The sequence below is a fragment of the Saccostrea cucullata genome, unplaced genomic scaffold (assembly GCF_032062105.1).
Source record: "Saccostrea cucullata isolate Sc308-1 unplaced genomic scaffold, CSIRO_AGI_Scuc_v1 ctg3524, whole genome shotgun sequence".
Classification (NCBI taxonomy): Eukaryota; Metazoa; Mollusca; class Bivalvia; order Ostreida; family Ostreidae; genus Saccostrea; species Saccostrea cuccullata.
Window position 1 is genome coordinate 168,097 of NW_026921010.1, and position 13,556 is coordinate 181,652.

The 13,556-nt window shown below is 35.8% G+C and overlaps 1 long non-coding RNA gene across 1 annotated transcript; it reads left to right on the plus strand.

Annotated features, from left to right (window-relative positions):
• Nucleotides 1-520: 520 nt before the first annotated feature.
• Nucleotides 521-13,111, plus strand: LOC134258966 (uncharacterized). Its single transcript, XR_009990251.1, has 3 exons — nucleotides 521-1,825; nucleotides 11,474-11,500; nucleotides 12,931-13,111. It is a non-coding gene; the product is annotated as an uncharacterized LOC134258966 (long non-coding RNA).
• Nucleotides 13,112-13,556: the final 445 nt, after the last annotated feature.

Sequence of the window (13,556 nt, forward strand, 5' to 3'; positions counted from 1 at the left end):
CTAATTCCGAATTACACTCAGTACATGTACCTCCTTCCTCGCAAACGGACTCATTTACATTTTCAGAGGAAATGCACGTCTGGCAATTTTTTTTATTATAATTTTCCTTCTACGATAATTTATCTATAGAGCAATACACTATATGTATGGCACGCCAAATTCACAAAACTTAGCTAATCATAGTTTCACATTTATCGACTGTAGTCTATAGTTTACGGTCCGTAAACTGCAGTTAACGATGATAATCTATATTTCATATCTGTAAACAATTATAGTTTATGCGATAATCTATAATTTACAAAAGTTATCTTTAAAAAACACTTAAAACAACCATTTGCGACTGCAAAATATCGTTTATGATATATACAGTTTTTCGATTTTTGAAACTAGAATTAACCAACTCTTAAGTATAGTTCACGAATGTAAATGATAGTTTACAGAGGTGATTCTGTGTTTATCAACAAAATCTATTGTTAACGTTTAATGAGAGACAGATAAACTTAGATAAGCATTCGTAAACCATAGTTTACAATAGTTTGTATAGTTTTACAGATGAAAACTATAGTTAACGAATCGTAAACTATAGTTTACAGTTGATAAACTACGTTTATCAACTGTAAAACTATATTTAGCTCATTTTTATGAAATTAACTTGCCATAAATTATATATGGCATGCATGTCTTTCTTTTCTTTTATCTCCGTAAATAGCGTCGAAAATAGTACCTGGTAATAAATAGCTTGCCAGTGCATTTCCTATGAAAGTGTAAATGAGTGCGTTTGTGAGAAGGGGGTACTGAGTGTAATTCGGAGTAATATACTCTTGTGTTATTATTATATAGTACTATGGGTTTAAATTTTTCCCGAAACAAGTGCCAGTGACGGATACAAAAAAATGTTATTATCAGTGAGAGGGATCGATCGTTCAGTCCAAATATAATTGATATATTACCAGTTTCCTAGGAATATAAATTATCGTTTTGTTCAAATATATTATCTTTGGAAATTAAAAATCTATTATTATTGAAGAAAAACAGGTAGCTTTTATTTAAAAAGTTCTTAGTAAAATATTATTGTAACGGACCTACCATTATGTGCAATATAATTAGGTGATTTCGTAAAAATGAAAGATTTGTAATTTTTGATTATTTTGCAATTGCTTAACATGACACTATTCATTAGAAACCTCAAAAGCATACTTTTTTACTTTGTATATAATCCATTGAGTTTGTTATATAAAAAAAATAGTTATGGAGGTACAGGAACTGACTAAAATTCTAATTATCAAATGGTTGATAAGAGGAGATTACTAGTAGCATGCAGGAATAAGGTATAGGGCGTCCTTGCATCAATGTGTCTGTCTGCATATTCGTTAAAAGGGTTACGTAACGATTCGATCTGATTTCAGTATATTTCCATTTCAATTTGTTTTCTCTGTGATAACATTTTGAAAGTACCAGGTAAGCTGATATGATTTCATGATCAATATTCTGGCTTTGCCCGTTATAAATTATATATGTAAATAATATGTAAAGTATATATGTAAATATATTGCAAAATATATATCCCACATTTCCAACGATCGTTGATGCTCCGGCATACTCTACTAACTAGACATTGATTCCTTAGATTATACTACATGATTGTAAATAAAATATTTGGTTTTAATTTCGATGTTAAAATATATTATACAATTTTAGATGATACGTATACGTGTTACTCGGATAGCCAGTGCCCGGATTAAGGTTACCACTGTTGTATTGGTACAAGATATTGCTGTCCGCGGAGTACTGAGTGTACATGGTTCACCGAATGTATCATTCCGAGGTATACATGTAACAACAGGATATTTTGAAATAGAATTTGCATGCATAATTTTTCATAACATCAGTTTAAGATTGCAGTAGAAGAATAAAAAAAAACAGTTGTAAATTGAGAAGCAATTATCTTTTTATGCCCCCGTAATCGAAGATTCGGGGGTATATAGTTTTTAACCTGTCCGTGCGTCTGTCTGTCTCTTTGTCCACAAAAGCATTCCTTGTGACAAGGCCTTTCGTTCGGTACCACCAGATTGGACCACGTGACCTTTACCTTTGAGTTTGAACCAATTATACAAAAAAAATTTGAAATTTAATCATAACCATAACTTTAAAATAGCTGGTGCTAGGAGTTTGGTAATTCACATATATATTAACTGTGATTAGACCTTTTCTTAGATAATAAAATAATTATTTGAAATTTAGACCTTAGAGTTTGACCCACTTTTTAAAAAGGTTAACCTTGACCATAACTTTTGAACTGTAAAAACTAGTGCTTTTGTATTCCACAGATTTATTTCTTTGTAAAAAACTTTTTGGGGGTACCAAGAATTTTGATCTTTTGACCTAGAATTCGGAGTTTAACTTGCATATGCTATCATAGGGAGGCATCATTTATTTCACTAAGATAATTGTCTATTTTATGTCCCGAAATCGAAGATTCGTAGGTACATTTTTTTCCTGTCCGTCTGTCTTTCTGTATGTCTGTCTGCTTACTTTTCTGCAAAAAAGAATTGCCCATAACATTTGAATGGGTTTGGGCAATGGCGTTTATATCTTATAGACGTATTCCTTGTGACAAAACCACGATCAAGGCGAAAATGTCAAAGCTGTTTGTACGTACCCAATAGAAGGCCATATCACAAGGAACACACCTGTGAAATATGAATGCCCTAGTACTAACAGTTAAAAAATTATGGTAAAGATTAATTTTTTTAGGTGAGTCAAACTCTAAGGTCAAGGTCAAAAGATCAGGAAGATTTTCTTACATGAAATACACCTATGAAATATGATAGCCCTAGTTCTAATTGTTATACCCTTACTAAACAGTCTTTATATATAATATTTTCTCACTTTAAAAGGTCCAACAGTTCGACTGTTTTCTCCGACTGTCGGTCCAAGGAACTGTTTAAATTGACTGTTAAAAAAGATAATTATACCTCTACTGATTTTTCACTATATAAAAGTAAATCGATATATTTTGCTGATTTCCTGAAAATTCACCTTGAATAAACAGATTCCTTGCAAAACAGACTGATTCACTGCAAAAAAAGTTCGTTTTTTATGAACTATACACACCTATTCGGAACACTTAGCATTTTCTTTGAACTTACGACAAACTTAGAAATGTTCCGAATTAACTCATGAATATTCATTAATGAATCAAAATGCATCGCAACTCAACTAGTCCGATATCAATCAAAAAGAACCAGTTTACTGATAGCAAACGACAACTGAAATGGCGAGTATTGAATATAACTTTTTCAAAAGTCTTGTTTGTATCAGTATGATAAAACAGTTAAAGTATATCACTGAGGGAGTCAGCAAGCTTCCAGTTTTCCTCGAGCAAGATTATTTCTCTCGGCGCAAGTGCCTCGGGAAATAGACTTGCTCTTGGGGAACTGAAATCTTGCTGACTCCATCAATGATATACTTTAACTGTATACTGTTGCCAGCTGACGTCATATGGCGCTAAACTGCGTTATGTTTTCCTCATTCGGCAAACCTCGGCTGATCGCATAATCGTGATTTAAATGTAATCAGCCGAGGAGTGCCGAATAAATTAAACATGGCGTTAAGATAAACAGAAATGGCCGATGTTAGTTTTGCTGCTGCAAACGAGGAAGAAATCCAGTCGATACTCGAATGTACTTTCAGATATTGTTGATGTTAGCTACGAAGAACTTGCTTTCCTTCTTGACAACCCACTCTTTGGAAACTTTGAGAACGCGGGCATTAGAATTCCTAGCGTGATTTTCACAAAATCAATCTTTTCTTTTCATGGATGTAACGTTACCATTAGCAATTAAAATGTGTTCAAAATTGTAGAATTGAAATGTATTCTTTTACAAAGCTAGTAGCTTTACAACTGTTTGTTATGTCATTCTTGTTTGTTATGATTCATGATTGTTGATAAATATTTTAATTACACATAAACATGATAAAGTCTCTCTCTCCCAAAACAATTTTACTTTTGTTAAATATATGAATTTGATTTGGTAGGAGTATAACAAAACAGTTGTTGACAGAAGTCTCGGGAAACAGTCGACCTGTTTGACCGGAGTGCAACCTGTTGCCCGCGGCCTACTGCCTTAGGTCATAGCTTGCACTCCGGTGTAACGTTGAATTTTGACCCGGGTTGAAAATTGACCCGGGGGTCATTTTTCAACGTTAAATACTGAGACCTAAGATGTTGAATTTAGACCCAAGTCCGTTGAAAACTGAGTCGGGTCGTGGAATTTTGATCATGAAACCGCTTCTAACTACAACAGCATAAAAACACATATTTATGACTTGGTTTTCAACTTTGATTTAATCCATGGGCGTCGGGAAGGGGGAAGGGGGTAGGGATTCTTAGCCACCCCCATTTTTTTGCAAAGATACACATAATTAATATAGGCATTGAACAAAGTGAAATTGGTTTAGCTCTTCCCCCCTTTCAACAGGCACGTTACAGTGTAGTCAAAGAAAGAAAGTAAGAGGTAGTACTTGATAAAAAAGAAAAAAATTGGATCCTAACTCTCTGAGAGTTTAACGCATGATGCACGTACGTTTTTATGCTTATTTAGTTATGCATAACTTTTTGAAAAATGGATTTTTTTTTTTTCAAAATGAAAGGTTTAGTGATCTTTTGGCATAGTTAATCAAACAGTTCAAAAACGAACCTCACAATACGTATTTATTTTGTTAAGTAGAGGATTGAAAGCGGGGGTGATCTCCCCTTTTAGCGATGTTTCAATTTGTTAATAAAAACTTGTGTCATGGCAGATTTTGAGATGATGGTTTCATCAATTTCAATGGTTCTGAGACTGAGATTCTCGATTTCTTTGAACTTGGCAATCGGTGTCATCTGCACTCAAAATTCGCCTTTGAAATCTCTGTTGATTCAGTAAACTTTTTAGACACAAAAGTATAAAGGAAGAAAATTTCAAGAATCAAACAAACTTGATATTAGATCTTACATAAAACCAACAAACAATTTCCAATATCTACACAGAGAAAGTTCTAACAACCCAGCGGTATTCAAAGGTTTCGTTAAAGGTAAATGTTATGTCTTTTTAGACAATGGGTTCGTGCACAGTCAAAACACATGTGCTCCACAGAAGGATGCCATTTTGGAACTACTTTATTGTAAGAGTACGCACAGTATTACAGAACCAACAAAAGAAGATTATATAATTCCGGATTAAAAATATCAGATTAACTAAATTATAACATTCCTCCCCACTTAATTTTGACTCCCACAAGAATTTAAATCAGAACTGAAATTGAATGAAATTTGGGCAATATACACATTTCAAATTTTAAACTTCATAGACATGTTTTATCAGGTCAATACATTCAACACAATACAGTAATACAAAGTGAAAATGACCTCTTGGTCAACACAAAGGCACGGGGATTATTGTGCCCCAAAACTGTGCCATTATACAAAACAAAATGCACAATTCATTTGAAAGTAACAAAGTCACTGAAACGTTTGGGCGGTCCAACATTTCGTCTTGGATTTTGTCTGGCTAGTGTTGTAGGCTCGGTCCTAACTTCTGGCTGAGATTTCTGTTCCTGGATAGGACTATTAGCTTTCTTCCTGTTGAAGACCTCTGGACTCAACTGCCTGACTTTCGGACTTTGCGGAAGGACTTCCGGACTAGACAGCTTAGCACTAACTGTAGGAGTTGGTACATGTACCTGTGGCACAAACTTCTCAAGATCACTGGGTACAACTCCCTGATTCTTTAGTGAAGAATCCTGTATCTGATCCACGTGTCTTCTCCATGTATTGTCCCCAACTTGTACTCTATAAGAAACTGGTCCCGTCTGCTCTTGAACGGTTCCTGGTACCCAGTCCGACTTTGAACTGTGACGGTAGTCCGTAACAATCACACTTTGCCCAGGTTCAAACACACGCAATGAACTTGATCTCTTAGTTGCGATGTGAAACTGTTTGTTTTTAACATTTTGTTCAATGTCTGGTTTTATCAAATCTAGTCGTGACTGCAATGAACGACCAATGAATAGCTTTGCGGGTGACTCTCCAGTAGTTGAATGTGCTGCGTTGCGATAGGCTAGTAAAAAGTTAGATAACTTCGTTTCCACAGAACCTCCATCTTTCTTGCTTGACTTCATTGCGGACTTGAACGATTGTACAAAACGTTCCGCTAATCCATTTGAGCTAGGATGATATGGAGCAGAAGTCACATGCTTTATTCCATTGGTACGAATGAAGTTTCCAAACTCGTCTGACGTAAACTGAGGTCCGTTATCACTGACCAACACCGTAGGAACACCATTCCTAGCAAAGATACTTCTCAAGACCTCAATAGTCTTGTGGGATGTCGTCTCGCGCATCATTATGACCTCGGGCCATTTAGAATGTGCATCTACTGCTACTAGGAACATCCAGTTCATAAAAGGCCCAGCGAAGTCTATATGGATACGTTCCCAAGGTTTAGTGGGCCACTCCCACGGATGAATGGGAGCTGCTGGAGGTGCACGCTTGAATTCCTGACATCCTGAGCATGCTTTCGTGATCCTCTCTATATCAAGATCGATCCCAGGCCACCATACCACACTTCGAGCTAATGCCTTCATCTTCACTACTCCAATATGACCTAAATGAAGCTCCTTAAGTATGTGATCCCTAAGCTTTGTTGGAACAACAACTCTCATTCCCCACAACAAACATCCATTGTGAATGGTTAACTCGTCCTTACGCGTAAAGTAGGGATACAACTCCTTATCATCTGCTTTGACCGAAAAGTTCCATCCATTCATGGTATAACCATATACCTTCACAGTGACAGGATCACGTCCAGTTTCCTGTCTAATACGGTCACTGGTGATTGGTAATGTTTCAATTTGTGGTAGGTACATCAAGTCAATATCTTGATAATCATCATCAGCTTCACAGTCAGACAGTGGTAGCCTCGATAAGCTATCTGCATTTCCATGCGCTTTGGTGTTTTTGTACATAATGTCATAATCATACCCTGATAAAATCAGAGCACATCTCTGCATGCGTGCTGCTGTGGTGACTGATACACCTTTGCTGGGGCTGAAGATGGACATAAGAGGGCGATGATCCGTCAATAAAGTGAAGTGTCTTCCATAGAGGTATGTATGAAAACGTTTCACACCCCATACTATCCCCAGAGCCTCACGATCTATCTGTGAATAGTTCCGCTCTGCTGACGACAATGAGCGAGATGCATATGCTATCGGTCTCTCTGATCCGTCATCCATGACATGGGATAATACACACCCTAAACCATAAGGTGAAGCATCACATGCTAATCGCACCTCTCGCTGTGGGTCGTAATGAGTCAAAATCTCATCAGAGGTAATAAGCTGTTTGACTTCAGAAAATGCCTTGTCACATTCGCTAGACCAGGACCACTTCCGGCTCTTGGACAGTAACTGGTGTAACGGGTACAAAAGACTTGAAAGGTTGGGCAAAAATCTGGCATAATAGTTAACAATGCCCAGAAATGATCGCAACTCAGAAACATTCTTCGGCTTCGGCGCACTGACAACTGCTTCAATCTTGGATTGCGTTTTGTGCAGACCCTCACAGTCTATTTCATGTCCACAATAAGAAACACGTTCTCTGAAGAATTCACACTTATTCAAGTTTACACGCATGTTGTATTCATCTAGGCGCGTTAATACAGCTTCCAAATTCTTCAGGTGTTCTTCCTCAGATGAGCCCGTTATTATCATATCATCAATGATACATTTGACGCCTGTGAGACCCTGTAAGACTGTGTCGATGGTCCTCTGCCAGATCGCAGGAGCTGAGGCCACACCATAAACTAAACGGTTGTAGCGGTAGAGTCCTTTCTCTGTATTTATTGTCAATAAGTTGCGCGACTCCTCATTTACTCTCATTTGCAGATATGCATGTCGTAAATCTAACTTGGTGAATCGCTTACCACCTGCGAGTGCCGCAAAAACGTCTTCAATGCGGGGCAGCGGATACTGATCGATTTCAAGAACAGGGTTCAGTGTCACCTTGAAATCACCACATATGCGCACACTTTTATCAGATTTGATGACAGGGACAATAGGCGTTGCCCATTCGCTGTAGTCCACCTTGGTTATGATATCATCTCTGACTAGTTTGTCCAGTTCAGCCTCGACCTTAGGCTTGAGAGCATACGGTACTGAGCGGGCTTTACAGAACTTTGGTTTAGCGTCCGGCTTTAAGTTGAGTGTAGCTTCAATACCCTTAACCGTACCTATGTCACTCTGGAACACTGAACGATGTTTTTCCAACATGTGTTTTAAGTCCGCTTTCACATTATCTGAACAAGTGTCTGGAATCTTGTCTGTCACACACGACATGGACTTGATGGACGGCCAATCTAGTGAAATCTGCTGGAGCCAAAAGACATGTGAGAAATACCAATGACACTGATCTCAGTATTATTCTACAAGACTTTAAGAAACACTTGTCAAAGAGAGGCTTCTCTGATACAGAAATTGATTCTATTATCACAGGAATAATTGGAACTGACAGAACTCAGCTACGTTAAGGAAGGTTACATTCCTGGTACCGCATTGGAAGTTTACTTGCGACGTCATTGAAATTTAAAAAGGCACAAATAATTAACGACATGATGATGCGTAAATAACAACTTGAATTTATTTATTTTATAAATTATTTATAAAATCTTGTAAAATTGCAATACTTGATAGCAATACAGTCGAGTAAAAGAAGAAAGTCTTGTGTCAAATATGACTTCATCAGCCTTGACATGACGCAGCACAGTTGGATTCACTGGTTTGATAATTACAAGAATGCTAGAATAAATATGATATCATCGCTAATTGTTAAATCTAACCAAGGAATGTAGAGAATATCGCAAAAACGATAAGCGTATTCGTTATTTACATCAAAAGTGCAAGGGCATAGACTATTTTGTTTGAGCTGAAATTCGGAATATTGATTGCTTATATAGTGTATATTTTAAAAAGTGTTGGGAGCTGATCCTGGTCTGCATTACATTATTTTTATTTATAACAGAATTTAAGCGAAGTAGATTTTTAGGTATTATAAGCATTTTTGGCAAAATTTTCAGTACTTCGCAAACAGCGCAGACTAGCTCCCAGCACTTTTTAGGTAAAGGAAATAAACATCTTTTAATGTGTATCAATTTTTTTCTAAAAAAAAAAAAAAAAAAAAAAAACAAGCGTATGCCCTCACACTATGGTAAATTACTAAATTCAGCTTAACAATTCTATTTTCATAAAAGTCAAGTAACAAACAGCTGATACATGCGATATAAATGGTAATAACTACGGCCCAGTCCTATCAATTATGGATAGCTATATTACATGTTATACAGGTATTCAGTTGCTTTGCTACAATTTTTTTTAAAAGAAGTAATGCATATCAAAACGGTGCTAAGGTCACATTTTCCATATCCGTCCTTAACATAGCTGAGAAATGAGATCCTAAATAAAAGTAATGGCCACTGGAGACCCCACAATAAATTGATTATGGTTACAAAATATAATCCGAGAGTCAACGGACTAAAAAATGCATCTGAAAATACTGGAACGAAACGAAAACAGACACAAGATGCAAAGAAATATTTACCTCGGAACCAATAAAAGCTTATAGCAAAGACAAAAGCAAAGGCGATTATGATATAATTTTGAAATCATGTTTACCACAAGAATACACTGCTAAGGTGGACCCCTGATGAGGGAGGCCTTAGGGCAAGTACCCGTTACAAAAACTGCCGAACACTCTTTACTATATTTCTATATATATTAATGAATACTTATATTTCCAACAGAAAGGAATGCCTGGTTTAGAAGTTTGGTTTAGAGTGTAGGGTCCTAATAAATTTCATGGACAAGTTTGGCTGATTGATGTCTTATTTTAACACCGAATTTCCAGGACTTGTGTTTATGCCCTATTCATAGTTTTGTAGTTATTTATCGATGCTATGGATTTTAGAAAGTATTGTCAAAAATATCACCGGCATACAGTGATGTCTCCAAATGAGTGAAAAATTCTCGAGAGGGACGTTAAACAATATACAATCAATCAATCAATCAAAAAATTAACTGCCATGCTTAAAGATTTCTGAAATCGTGCACTGATCAAAATGTACATATATACACGAGATGATAGTTTATTTCTAGTACTCTTGAAAAGGGAAATGTTGAAACCAAAATATAAGTATAGAGATACTGATAAATCCCGTAAAACAACCTCCAAGTTCAAATAATGTTCAAACTCTGAGGTGGGGTCAATATTCAACAGGGTCAATTTTCAACTTGTTGTGGTCATCAGGGATAAGAAAAAAATTATCAAGCTGTTGAAAAATGTCCTCGGGTATAAATTCAACGCTTTTGGTCTCAATTTTCAACGGAGAAAAAACACCCCTGGCTCAATATTCAACGTTGAAAAAATACCCCCAGTTCAATTTTCAACTCGGGTCAATATTCAACGTTACACAGGTCCAACAGATCGACTGTTTCTCTCTAACCCAGTCAAGAAATGTGTACTGCTCAAAAGTTATGACCAATGTTAAAAGTTTTTGAAAAGTTGGTCAAACTTTTAGATCATGGTCAAAAATATCTATTCCAGCTGAAAGGTCTTGTCACGATTAATATACATGTACGTGTGAAGGATGAAAACCCCAGCTCCAACTATTTTAAATTATGGCCAAGGTTAAAATATGGGTTTTTTTTTTTAAAGTATGCCAAACTCCTAGATCAAGGTCAAGAGATCAAATTTGGTGGTACCCAACGAAAGGTCTTGTCACAAGGAATGCACCTGTGAAGTGTGAAAGCCATAGCCCACTCACTCAATAGTTATGGGCTAGGTTAAAAAGTGCAAAATGTGGATAATCTTTGTTGTTTAGTGAAAGTACTGAAAGCACTTGGTTCTGATGGGTGGGGGCAAAAAGACAGGGCAAAAAGAATAGACCCCTGGGATCTTTCGATCTGGGGGCATAAACCAATGTTAATTTTTCTAAAAAGTGGGTCAAACTCTTAGGTAAATGTCAAAATGTCAAATATTTGTAAAGCTGGAAGGTCTTGTCGCAATGAATATACATGTGAAGGATGAAAGCCCTAGCTCCAACTGTTCAAAAGTTATTGCCAATGTTAACGTGTAGTATTTTTTGTAAAAGTAGGTCAAACTCAAAAGTCAAGGTCAAGAGGTCATATTTGGAGGTACCTAAAGAAAGGTCTTGTCACAAAAAATGCGCTTGTGAAATATGTCAACCCACTCAATAGTTATGGTCTAGGTTTAAGTTGACAACAGACAGACAGAGAGACAAACAGATTGAAAGGTCTTGTCACAATAAATATACACGTGAAGGAAGGAAGTCCTATCAAACTTTTAATAGAGTAAAAACATTAATCATTAATAAATAAGACGGTCCATTTGTGATTAGTCTCAAATTTTGTTTTACAGCTACACAGAACGAAAAATGAATCTTTGGTAAGTAAAAGTAAAAATGTATTGAAATATCATAAAGTTATTCATTTTTATGTACAAGTTGTATGTCTTTCTAAAGTTGGTTTTTGAACTGCTGGTATGGGCATTTCTAAGAATGTGTAATGTTTGCAACAACCTCAGCAAACAAAATTGTATGCAGGGAGAAAGATTTCTTGCTCGCAAATTATTTCTGCTAGCTGCGATTTTGCGGCCAACATTACAACCTTTTCTACAAGCTCGCAGCAATTTTGCAGCAACTCAAAATATGGTTGCAATAACATTGTAAAAACACACAAGTCAATCTGCTGTTCGTAGGAAACATTAAAGGACAAGTGCACTTAAGCAATACTTAATGGGCCCTTTTTATGTACCATTTTACTTTAGAATATCTTACCAAATCGTTCTCTTTTGGGAATAGTTAGATACTAGTGTATATTTCTGATTAAAATGGACGTTAAGCATCACCTAAATCAGCATTGATCTGAAACAATTGAATATTTTTATATGCCTATGGATACCCTAAATCCGGAAAAGTCGTACCGAACCTTCTTTTAGTTTCAAGGCGAACAGATATTTAAATCGACACTTAAACAATCTGATGGTGGATCATAGTTGGGCGCGTTTGTGGAATGTTACTTTTTGCCAAATCTGTTTTTAAAAAAAAATAATGAAGTTTTGTAGTTGCCTGTAGCCATTATGATCAAACAAATAAATTGGTATATACTCTTGTATTTGAAAAAAAAATACAACAATAGTTTCATTGAATTAGAAATTAAAGAGGAGTGTTTAGGTGGCTTTCAATACCTGAATCATTGTCTTGCAAGAATGTTAAAAATGTTTGACACTTTTATAAATGGCACTAAACTCTCTTTACCCTCCCGTTTTCTTAAACATAAATGCAAATTCTAAGCGGCACGACTGACTAAATGATACAAAACCTGCCGATGTTTTATAGTGAGCACGTTTGAGGAACGTTTACATGAGTAGAACTCACGTTACTATCAGTATTTAAATTATTCATTCCACACGTGGGTTCAACATGGGTCATACAGGTAAATAACACTCACTAGCTATAGGAAAAATATAATCGTGTACAAATTTCCTACTTTCACACAAGTTTTATAAAATATAATGTATTATGCGTCTTTTGTCATTCGCACAAGTTTGTACAAAGTTAGACTCATAGTAAACAAAAGCTTTGAAATGAATGACCGTGCTCGATTTACTATAGAAAATCACGAATGTCGGCTGACCCTTGCCACATTCTATGGTTTTGTTATTTGTATATTCGTGAATTTCAGCGGTAAAATTTGTTGAATCGTACGGTTAAGATATCAGTTAATGATTTGCGATCAAAAATTTTGCTTAATTTGATAGTTTATTTTTTTCACATTTTACCGGGGCCCATAAGTGCACTCGTTCTTTGTTTGCAGGAAGCTTGCAAGAAAGTAAACAAGTCAAACCAGCCAATGAAATATAGACTGTACCTAGGCCAACACGGATTTGCCATTTTGAAATATTTGAATTGAAGTTGTGGATTTCTCAGTATTTTGTCAGAATATACATATTAAATGATTACAAAAGCCTAATTCTGTAATTAGGTGTATGCGCTAACAGTCCAGTGATTTGGCCTGTCAGAACAACTTGCTGGACATAGAGAACGTTAAATATTTCTATGACATTTTTTTTTCATATTATAAAATTTTTGGTAAAATTTTTTTTGCATTAGTCTTAAATATATTTAAAATTTGTTCATGGATATTAAAGTTGTATGTTTTTAATGTTATTTCAATCCAGCGTATATATTTTCTCTGGAATGTGCCGGATTTAAAGTCCGATTTTTTAAAGAGACACGACAGCCATATTTGAATATATTGTTTTCTAATTTTACGCGTAACAAAAGTAAAAAGTTTGTCTTTTGTGAATTAAAGTTCGTAATTTTATGTTTATTATTAACTCTAACGAGCGGAAATGCCACCAAAAAATAAGAATAAGAGGAATTGCATAGACCATGAGAGGAAAGCATCAAGGTCAAAAAGGTCAAGGCAAGAGCGACCAG